Source organism: Centruroides sculpturatus, unplaced genomic scaffold (genome assembly GCF_000671375.1).
Source record: "Centruroides sculpturatus isolate CEXI.00-Female unplaced genomic scaffold, Cexi_2.0 scaffold386, whole genome shotgun sequence".
Lineage (NCBI taxonomy): Eukaryota > Metazoa > Arthropoda > Arachnida > Scorpiones > Buthidae > Centruroides > Centruroides sculpturatus.
This window is the reverse complement of record NW_019384684.1, coordinates 213,151-224,552: the sequence shown is the minus strand read 5'-3', so window position 1 is coordinate 224,552 and position 11,402 is coordinate 213,151.

Sequence of the window (11,402 nt, the reverse complement as noted above, 5' to 3'; positions counted from 1 at the left end):
GACCGAAGGGTGGCCGAGTTTGTGAAAATGCCGGGTTATCGGGAATGGGGTTAAAAAAAATAAGTATGAGTGTTTCCTCAGAAAATACTGTACTGTACTTGTATGTATTGTTTACTTGAGAATACAACAGAGAATAAACTGCCCAAATACCCTTAAACGAAGGAAAAGTACGTCGTTTATGAAGGCATAGAGCCTTTACTACATGAAAATGAAAATTAATGAATACACTGTGTACAGTAATTTACCTGATAAGACAGACCTTACAAAAATACTTTTATGAGAGCTTTTATACTTTTATAAAGCTGTCTATAATGAAAAATAATTTACTTAGGATTTTTTTGCCCTGCCAGGATGTGGCCGAGTTATCCGGAGTGCCTAGTTATCGAATGCCGAGTTTTCGAGACTCTACTGTACTGAAAAAGGACTGTATAACAGTTTTTGTTAATATTATTTATTATAATTCCAAGTAATCAATTCTCAATCAAGTCAACCAGCAAGTATTGAGAAAGAAGAAAAATGACAAAATTGATTCCAAAGTTTGCATTAAATTTCAATCCACGTACCGATATACATAGGCCTATATACTTATAACCTCGCTTATTGTCTGACATTATAAATATACGCTACACATTATTTCTTTTTTAATAAATATAATCAAATGTGAAACAAATATTTAAACTAATTGTTTGTGAAATACTACATTTACATGAAAGTTTCAACAATGGAAATGTTAAGAGAAAGATACGTGCAAGATTTACAGGTGCAGATGCGGTTTTTTATTTTTTGCGTGAAATCGAACATATTTTTAGACTCATCTAAAAATGTTTTAATTAGTCTGGAAACAGGGGAACCTAATTCTTGCATTCTGTGAGAACGGGAAAGATTGGCTGTAATGTAATAATCTTAATCTTCGCTATCGTTACTTTTTGCCCGAGCAACACCGGGCTTATCCGCTAGAAAAATATATATAAATAAGAAAAAGTAAATCTTTCAATGACATGATTATAATTTATCAATTTACTAAACTCTACCAAAGTTACGAAAAGCGTTGATTTTTATAAGCGCATATTATGTTTCAAATACTAAAAATGTCATAATTATGTTAAAATCAACTTTCATACATTATCACAAAAAACACCTCTTAATATTAACTTTTAATACTGTATATTAAGTATTATTAATGGTTAAAAGAACATGTCGTTTTTGATTTACTCTAATTTTTTAATCCCTGTTTTATGCAACTCCTTTATGTCCAAGACTTAAATAATTATAAATATACAGAATTATAACAATAGTTATTTCTAACATACCTTTCTGAATTTCAGTTGTTTGTTTTTGAGCAAATAGTTTCCTATTAATAAGCCCGAACAGTAAGAACTCAAATGCCAAAAATAAGGTCTCACATGGATATTTACTAGGAAATTGTTAAATTTTCTGTAAAAAAATTCACAATACAAAACAATTTTTATATAACAATGTTTTCACAGTAATACATACTGCAAACAAATATACATTGCCTAAACTGTATAAATATGTAATCTTAATGTATCAATAATATGATCCTGTATTATTTCAATTATCTCCAAGAAGTCATTACTTTAAATATTTCTGAAAATATTAATATTCAACAAAATAATTAAGTAAATATTCATAATAATTTTACTTTATGTTTACTATTTTAATTCTAATGCATATCTTACAAAAAGTAACGTGTATTATATTAAAACAGCTTAATTAATTTCTTTGTTTTATAACACACTTTCTACGAGTCTGGCAAACACACACCAGCTTGTTAAAAATTAAAAATACTTTAACTGAAATTGCTCGAAATGTGTATTTTATAAAAATGTATAAACATCTTTAATGAAATACAAGTTATTATATATTGCAGCATGTTTTGTAAAAAATATACCGGAATAAAATAGAACACAGTAGTGTCTCGTATAACGTACGCCTCGAATAACGGACGTGCACCTAGAACTTTTCTCAAATAATGGACGTGAACGGACTTTCTGCGAACAAGTGCGAATGATGTTTCTACTTTTTTGCCGTTGCCAATGACATTCTGCTATTTTTATAATATATTAGTATTATTAGAATATATTATTAGTATATGTAAAGTACAGAGCTCCCGTTGGGATTCGGCTTGCTCCCTAGTTTATTACGTACATCACCTCAGTGCAGAGTATTTACATTTATTCAAGTGTTGTGCAAATCATGGCTTCTAAAAAATCAAAGATGATTTCAATTTTAATAAAGCAAGAAATCATCAGAAGGAGTGAAGTTGACACAGACTTTCTTATCAAATGGGGAGAGGTTCAGGAGTTTACGAACACTCACTATCCAAACACAGCTGAGGCTAACAGGATCAATGTTCTCTACAATGACACCCTTGCCCGTCATTTCCGACAGGTGTTGAAGAAGAGAGAGAAACAGACCATCTTGGACATGTTTTTCAAGAAGCCAGCTACCAAAAAACAAAGGATGGAAAAAGAGGAGTTGACCCTGCACGCTCCTGACTCCTTAAAAAATAAAAAAAGGAGACCTGCTTCAATGTGTAAAAAGTCTGTATATGTATGAATGTGTGAATAATGAGTTCCTCCACCTCCTCCTCACAACATCTGACTACCCGTCATAATTGGTGACTACTCTTTTTTTTTTTTTTAATAGTTCAGTATGGTTATTTTATGCTGCGGGACAAATTATATGTTTTAACATATATTTCTATGGGAAAATGCGTTTCGTATAACAGACTTCTCACTTAATGGACATGCACCTGGAACGGATTAAGTACGTTATACGAGGCACCATTGTATATGAATGCAAAGTTTTCCTTATTACAAGTAGCCAGATTCGCACTAATATCATCTTGCATGGTTAGAAGATAACAATCAACGTCGTTATCCGCATAACCAAAGATTAACCATAAGACACGGAGAAGATTGTTTATTTTTAATGTTAATTAAGTCACGCTGCATGGTGACTTAATTAACACTAAAAATTTAGATATAAAATAATTTTTTAGTTAAACTAGCTTTATGATTCTAGACATGATGCAATAAACAAGACGACCTGTCTTACATTTTTTGTATCCACATTAAGAAATTTTTATTACTAATTCACACAGCACAGTGTCACCTATTTCATTAAGTATAACAATTTGATTATAATTAATAAGGACATTTAATTTACAAAACCTACTCAAGATCTATTGCTAAATTCAAGATCGTGACGTATTCTTTATGTAGTAAATAACAAACGTGTGAGACGAATCCTGCCACAGTCAATATACGTAGTAGTATATTTCCAAATGTCGGCCATCTGCAATAAAAACAATTAAAATATAAATGTACTAAAATAATTGTTTTAATAATTTCACTTAAATACGATTATTTACAGTTTATTTTTGATACATTACAATAACTAAAGTGCATACATGAGTTTATATTAGTAGTAGTAATTCGATATATTGTGGGGTATATATTATGTTAACCATAAGATTTCGTGTATAGCTCTGATACAGTTTGGTGTATATTTTTTAATATATACGATTCGTTTTACTTATTTTTTTTAAGTTTATTTTTTGTCATATCACCAAGAACATTAGAAATATTATGAAGTTCATTGACAAATAAACAATGTGCATTATCAACAACATATTTCTAATCTACTTTTTGATATTTTAAAAAATAATAAAATTGAAATCATGAATAAAATCTTTGTTCAATATTTGATAATAGGAAAAAAATTCCAATGGAGATAATTTTTCAGCTCACATAGAGTGTCATTTTTTAATCGTTGACATTTTAAAACTATTCTCATATCTAATTTACCTATATACTTCTTAACAATTTTATCTGTGACAATTTCAAATTTTTTCGCTATTTTATTCCAAATAAGATATTTTGAAAAATTATTCATGAATTATTTGTCTAATTCTCTGATATTTTGAAATAAAGTTTCATTTTGCGTCTGCCTAATATGTTTTTCAATATATGAAGTAGATACTATATAATTTTTCCATATTAACTTGCAGTTTAAATTATTTGCAAATTTAGAAACAAAGTCGCGAGTTAAATCAGTTCTTTGACTTAAGACATTTTCCTAACATAATTTTTGGAACGTTGAATACTATTTTTGTCTTTTGGTAAACTTGATAAATTTTTCTTAATTAACTGATATAACGTGTTTTTATACTATAAAAAATAAAATCCATATTAAAATATATATTTTTGTTTCATACATATAAAATACAGCACACGTTTTAATAGAGGTTAGAATAATAATTTAAAAAATACAAAAATATTATAATTTTTAGTACAAATTCTAAAAATATTGCACAATGGTATTGTTATTTCTTACTAAACAAAATTACATTCATATCTATTATTTGTGGTAGTTTTAATGCTGCTGCTATATTCCCTGTCTTAGGCAAAAATATATTTTATTTTCGCCTAAAACAGACAGAGTACATAAGGTTTAAACGTTGTACGTAAGGTTTAAAATTTTGTTTTCTTTTGAATAATATTAAATATCCATATTAAAAGCATGATTATATCAAAGAATCTGTAAGAATTAAAAGTAACTTTATAGTGATTAAAAGATATTACGACAATCCCATTATCTGTAATATATTTTTTATCGTAAATTGGGGTGAAATATATTTTGTTGTCGCTACATGATTTTTACTTTGAATTTCGTATTGTTTATGTTTTAACAGTTCTGTATTGAATAATACTTCCTTATATTTTTCATGGTTGAAAGTTTTTACAAAAGATCTTTAAATTCCTTTAGCTGTTTTTTTCTTTTGATTGTCAAAACTGTAAATAAGAACACATTTTTTTATTTTAATAAACAAAATTTACTTATCTGTTTTGAAAATTTTTATTTTTAAAACATTTAAATTTATTTTTGTGTTTTACATTATATAATTTATGAGTTCTTGGATTGTTGCTAAAATCGAAAATATCCAAAAATAATTTAAAGTCATCATAAACATTATTTGTGTAAATTTCAAGCGTTAGTAAATCGGTATCAGTGTATCATAAATTTACATTTTTATTTTATTTATTTCTAAATATTATATAAAATGTTTGATATATTTGTAAATTTCTCAATTCGAATGCAAATTATAACCTGCGAAATTATGTATAACAATTTTATAGGCTATGTTTCTCTTTTGATTTTAAAAAGCATAGTTCTAAACTTTCTTCAAAAATTAGCATTATTCCTTTAAATTCCAAAAACAAACAAACAAAAAAATTTACATTTACTTTAGATTATTTTAAATTTATTGAGTTATGAATTTTTTAATGTTTCCTTGTGTATATTAATTAAAAATTTTAAAAAATTGTATTTTTTTTTAAATTTTGCAATTTTATTCCAATCGAGATATTTTTAAAATTTTTTCACAAATTCTTTCTCTAATATTTGACGTTCTGAAATTAAGTTCTGTAAAGAATAACTGTATTAATTTTTCCATTTAAAACCAAATTTTTGGTAATAACAAAAAGAAAAGATTATTTTAAAAAGAATTATTTTATATTCTTATTTTACACATGAAAATATCTTATACTAGACATGTTTAAAATTTTTTAAAATGTTTTATAACAAATTATTATGAAAAATCATTACTTACGATAGTTACAATAACGCTAAAGTAATTTGAAAAAATTTCATTGTAAAATTTATAAAGATTATTTTAAATTATATCAATACATTCACACGTTATTATTAGCTAATATTCTTGAAAACTTTAAATAATTGTGTGTATAAGATCCTGTATGTTTTATAACAGCTTCGGTTTTAATGTGGAATTGTGCATGAAAAATGACGAAATTAGAATTGTTTAACGATGTTAATACTGGTATATACTTATTATTTTAAACTGAAATGAAAAGGAGAAATAAGTATGAAAGAAAACAGATTTGCAAAGACAATTAACTTCCTAATTCCAGAAACGTATGATAAAAATCAGTGTCATAATTATATTCTTTCCATAAATGCAAATAATCTATACAGATTTGTGATGAGTTATTATTTACCGATAAATAATTTCAGATGGTTGTAGATGGTTATATAAAGATGAAATAAATGTATTAGATATTCCTAATATACCAGATAAAATAATATTCGTTATATTTTACAAGTAAGTCTTCAATACCCTGGAAATATCTACAATAGACATAATAGTTTATTATTAGCTCCAACCATATTATTCTGTATGATTCATTATAAAATTATCAAAAATCAATATTTACTAAATAAAATTAGCATATAATAATAATAAATAAATTCAATCAATAGATATGTACGGCATGGATTCAATAAAATCAATGCCGTACATATCTATGTCAACAATCAGTAAAAAATTTCCAAATTATAATGAAAATCTCACCAATTTTATAATAAAAAAAATTAACCTATGTTTAGATGGATCGTTTTATATCGGTTTGTGTGTATTAGACTTGGGCAAGTTACATATATATTAAACATTTTATTAAATGTTTAAAAATAAATACGACAAAACTGTAAATTTATTATGCACAGATACTGATTTACTAATACTTTAAATTTACAAAAATAATGTTTATGATGACTTTAAATTATTTTCTTATGTATTTAATTTTAACAACTATCCAAAAACTCATAAATTATATAATGTAACAAAGAAAAATTAATTAGCATATTTTAAAGATGAAACTTTAACAAAACCAATATCTAAATTTTATTCATTAAAACCTAAAATGTATTATTGTATTTCCTCAATTAAAATAAAAAATAGCTAAAGGAATTTAAAAATCTTTTGCAAAAAGTTTCAACCATGAAAAATATAAAGAAGTTTTATTCAATAAGGATGTGTTAAAACATCAACGATACAGAATTAAAAGTAAAAATCATGTAGTGACAACATATCTTGCAAACAAAATATCTCTCTCTACAAATTACGATAAAAAATTTATTACAGATAATGGGATAGATTTAATATCCTTTAATCAGTATAAATTTACTTTTAATTCTTATACATTCAATCCAATAGCAATCCAATTTATATATTGTCTTATAGATTCTTTGATATTATCGTTTTATTGATATGGATATTTAATATTATCCAAGAGAAAACAAAGTTTTAAATGTCACTTAACACCAGGTGATTCCAATAAAACATATCCTTGCCAAAACAGGCAGAGTATAAAGCAGCAACATTAAAATTAACACAAAATAAAAATATATGAATGTGAATTTTTTGTGTAAGTAATACAGTAAGAATACGATTGTGTGCGATAAAAATTTTATAAGATATAATTGTATTAGGCCTAATTGTAATAAATAAATATTCTTAGAAATTGTACTAAAAATGTAAATTAATATTTTTGTATTTTGTAAATTAATATTATAGCCTCTATCGAAATGTGTTCTGTATTTTATACATATAAAGAAATAAAAAATATATATATCATATTAATAATATGGATTTTTTTTCTTATAGAATACACACACATTATATCAGTTAATTGGGGAAAATTATCAAGTTTACCAATAGACGATAATGTGAGAATACGAGGGTATGAAATTGTTACTCGTAACCCTTTTGATCCGTCGAGTTGTTTAAACCCGTTCGCGATGTAACTGGATGACTTTAAAATATAATAGGGTCTTAAATGCGAGCGGGGAGAGAAAAGTCGCGATTTTAGATATGTCCGTATAAATTGAATGAGTAGACAGGTGCATTAATTTAATTAATTTAACAAAACAAATAGAATTTAATAGCTATATAGATCTGGTACAGACAATAAAACAAAACGAACTAAATTATTGACTAGCTAATCTACATACACCTCTAGAGAGAAAGTTTACAATTGGTTCAAATAATAATACCTCTGGTTGTTCTATGTCTTCTGGAACCTGGAGTTACATTCAAAGAGAGACTTGAGTTACCTTTAGAAAGGATTGGGTTACTATATTGGAAAGAGTTCGTTAGCTTCTATGCTAGGATCCACCTTCTACATGGCAGAGTCATTACTGGGTCATCTGTCTTCTTTATGGCAGTTGCCTATTGTGAGCCCGCGGATTTTTACGGGACTCTTGTTAGATCAGAGGTCACAGGTTGTAGTAACAAGTCAGTGCGAAAGTTGACATATAGCTGTCAAAAATGAACTGTCATCGTCAACAAAAGTCGATCACGTTTTAGATTTCCCACTCCAATGATATAAAAGGAGCGAGCCACCAAAAGCTCGGGAGTTCACACACGGAAGTTATAATTGGTTTTAGTGATTTCCCATCTCCCGCACCTCCAAGAAAGGACTCGACTTAGTCCCTGGAAAAGAAAGCGATAGAAAACATCGACAACGCCCAACGCTTCCATAAAGAACTGTCATCATCGCTTATAGGACTCCTCCAACTTTAGAGGTAATTATCAGCGGATTGCGAACTCTCTCTCTCGTAAGGAAGTAGGCATAGCTGTCATAGAATAGACTAAGCAGTTGTCAATCATAGACTTGGTAATCGTATGTTAATCGCATTTAGCCTATATAACCAAGATATATATGCATTTAACTCTGTGTAGTCTCCTGTATTTTAGTGTTAGCCGTATAATAAATGCTTTGTTATTTTCTTAAATGTGTCTCCTGTCTCTGAAAGGACACCTGCCGACTTGCTCACCTCCCTCGCTACTGGATAAAAGCCATCCGAACGAGAACGTATGCAAGTTTTATCAACTTTACATGTAAGTGGCAATTAGAAAATTGACCCTGCGCCCGTATAATCTCAAATTATTATTTTCGTCTGCTGGTTATTATGGTAGTTTCTTGTTGTTAACTACCTCGAGTTCACTGGTTTTTCCCCTTTTATTTTAACTTTCTTCGTCCAATCGGAATTTGAAGTTCAAATTATCTGACAGGACATATGGGATGTCAAATAGAGATGTGTGATAACATCTTTTTCAAGGTAAGTTTTATTTCCTTTTCTCACGAATAAAGACAAGATGTGTCATTTTTTACGTTAAAATGTTACTTTAAATTGTTGACTAATTGAATAAATTTTTAACTGATTAAATAAAATTGTTCTCTACTTTCCAATTTTCTCAAAATTGAGATTCGATGTTTGAAAAATTATGTTAAGTGCTGTTATAAGTCACGAGAATTAATGTAACTCATAAGTTCATTTCTGAATCTTCGAACAATTCAAACTGAACATAATACGGAAATATTATATATTTTTCCTTCATTACTCGAAAAACATATTAAACACGCAAGATGAGATTTAATTTCAGAAGATCGAGAATTAGAAAAAGAATTCATGAATAATTCTTCAAAATATCTTGATTGGATTAAAATTGGGAAAAATTTTAATTTCTCACAGATACATTTCTTAAGAAGTATATACGTAAATTAGATATGAAGATAATTTTAAAATAGCAGAATTAAAATGACACACTACGTTAGCTGAAAAATTATCTCCATTGGAGTTTACTTTATTGTTATCAAATACAGAACGAAGATTCAATCCTGATTTCAAAAATCAATTTACTTAGTGTTATGTTTTAAAATATCAAAAAGTAGATCAGGAATATGTTGTTGATAATTCATATTGTTTATTTCACAAACTGCCCCAGTCTATCAAATAATAAAATACTGGAATTTTTATATAAACATTTTCAAAAGATAACTAACAAGAAAAAATTCAACTTAAACATAAGAAAAAACCTTTCAGCCAGACCTTTAAAGTAAACACGTTTTAACTAAAAAACCAACGATTGTGAACATCAAAGACTTTTTCCTGCATACTTATAATTTAAAAAAATAAAACGGTAATTAATATACAACAAAGAAGAAGAAAAACTAGGAAGAGAGGAAGTAAATTTTCGAAGTATTTTTACTAAAACGAATAAATTATGCTTTTCTGTTTTAGTGCACTTTAGTGCAGTGAAATTTTTACTTAGCTATTGATGCATTGGTATTTTTTTTTTTGGCTGATTTTCATATGCTTTTTGTTACTCTGTTGTTCGTTTAGTTTGTACTATGTGGCACTTGGAAAAGGCCGAATGACCANTATTTATTTATTTATTTATTTATAATAAAGAAAATTTAAAATAATAAAAATATTTAACTATTTTAATTCAAATAAATGAATTCTTATTTACATGCACTACAAGCTATGTCTCTGACAACCTTCACTGGCCTAATCTAAGAAAACTAAAACACTTCTTCAAGTCCAATTGACAGGAACAGTCTTCCTTTATAGAGACAAGCTTTTATTAGACACCACATTATTTATTAGACACTACTATATTTTTCTTTCATATATTTTTAATGTGTAAAATACTGTCAGCCATTAAAATTGATTGATTTCATGTCAATGATTGAGTGAGTAAGCAAGCAAAGTTAATAAGAAATATTGTATTACATACTATATATATATATAAAACACTGTTTTCCTAAGTAATCTAGAATCTAGCTGCAAGGAGCCGTTTCGCTGGGCAAAACGTAACGATAGTGAATATTAAGATAATTACATTATAGCCAATCTTACCCGTTTTCGCAAAATGCAAGAATTAGGTCCCCCGTTTCCAGACTAATTAGAGAATTTTTACTTCCAAACGAACTATTTTCAACGTTTCTGGAACGTTTATAATCGTTCTATAATCGAACCAATATTCGAATTTTATGTTCGAATTCGAATTCGGATATTGTTCGAATTAAATTCGAACAAGTTTGAACAAATTCGAACATAACACTCGAAATAGAAAATCACTTTCAACCATTTTCAGCCGCATATCTCCCGCTTTCTTATAGCCGTCTCGATAGCTATAAGAGAGTAGTGCACGAATGGAGACTTTGGGCTACCACCACATACAAACAGCATTCATGTGCGATGTGTAGTTTTTGCGGAAAAGTGAAATATAGGGACACACACGTCCATTTAAATATAGGGGAGACCGGGGNAAATACGAGGAGCTAATCTCAAATTGAGCCCGAAAAAATGCGCCTTGTTTAGACGGCAAGTTAAATTTTTGGGACATGTTGTCTCGGAAAAGGGGGTGCAGACAGACCCAGATAAAATCGTCGCCGTAAAAGATTGGCCAGTTCCAAACGACAAGACAGGAGTTAGAGCTTTCTTGGGCTTATGCTCCTACTATCGTCGGTTTGTGAAGGATTTTGCTGATATTGCCAAACCACTGCATAAACTTACTGAAAAGAAGACACGATTCTGCTGGGACAAGAGTTGTGATATTGCATTCCAGGAATTAAAGGAGCGTCTGTGCAAAACGCCAATTTTGGGCTATTCTGACACTGAAAATGACTTTGTAGTTGACACAGATGCAAGTAACACGAGGATCGGCGGAGTTTTGTCTCAACGAAAAGGAGATCAAGAATTGGTTATAGCCTACTTCAGCAAAGTCT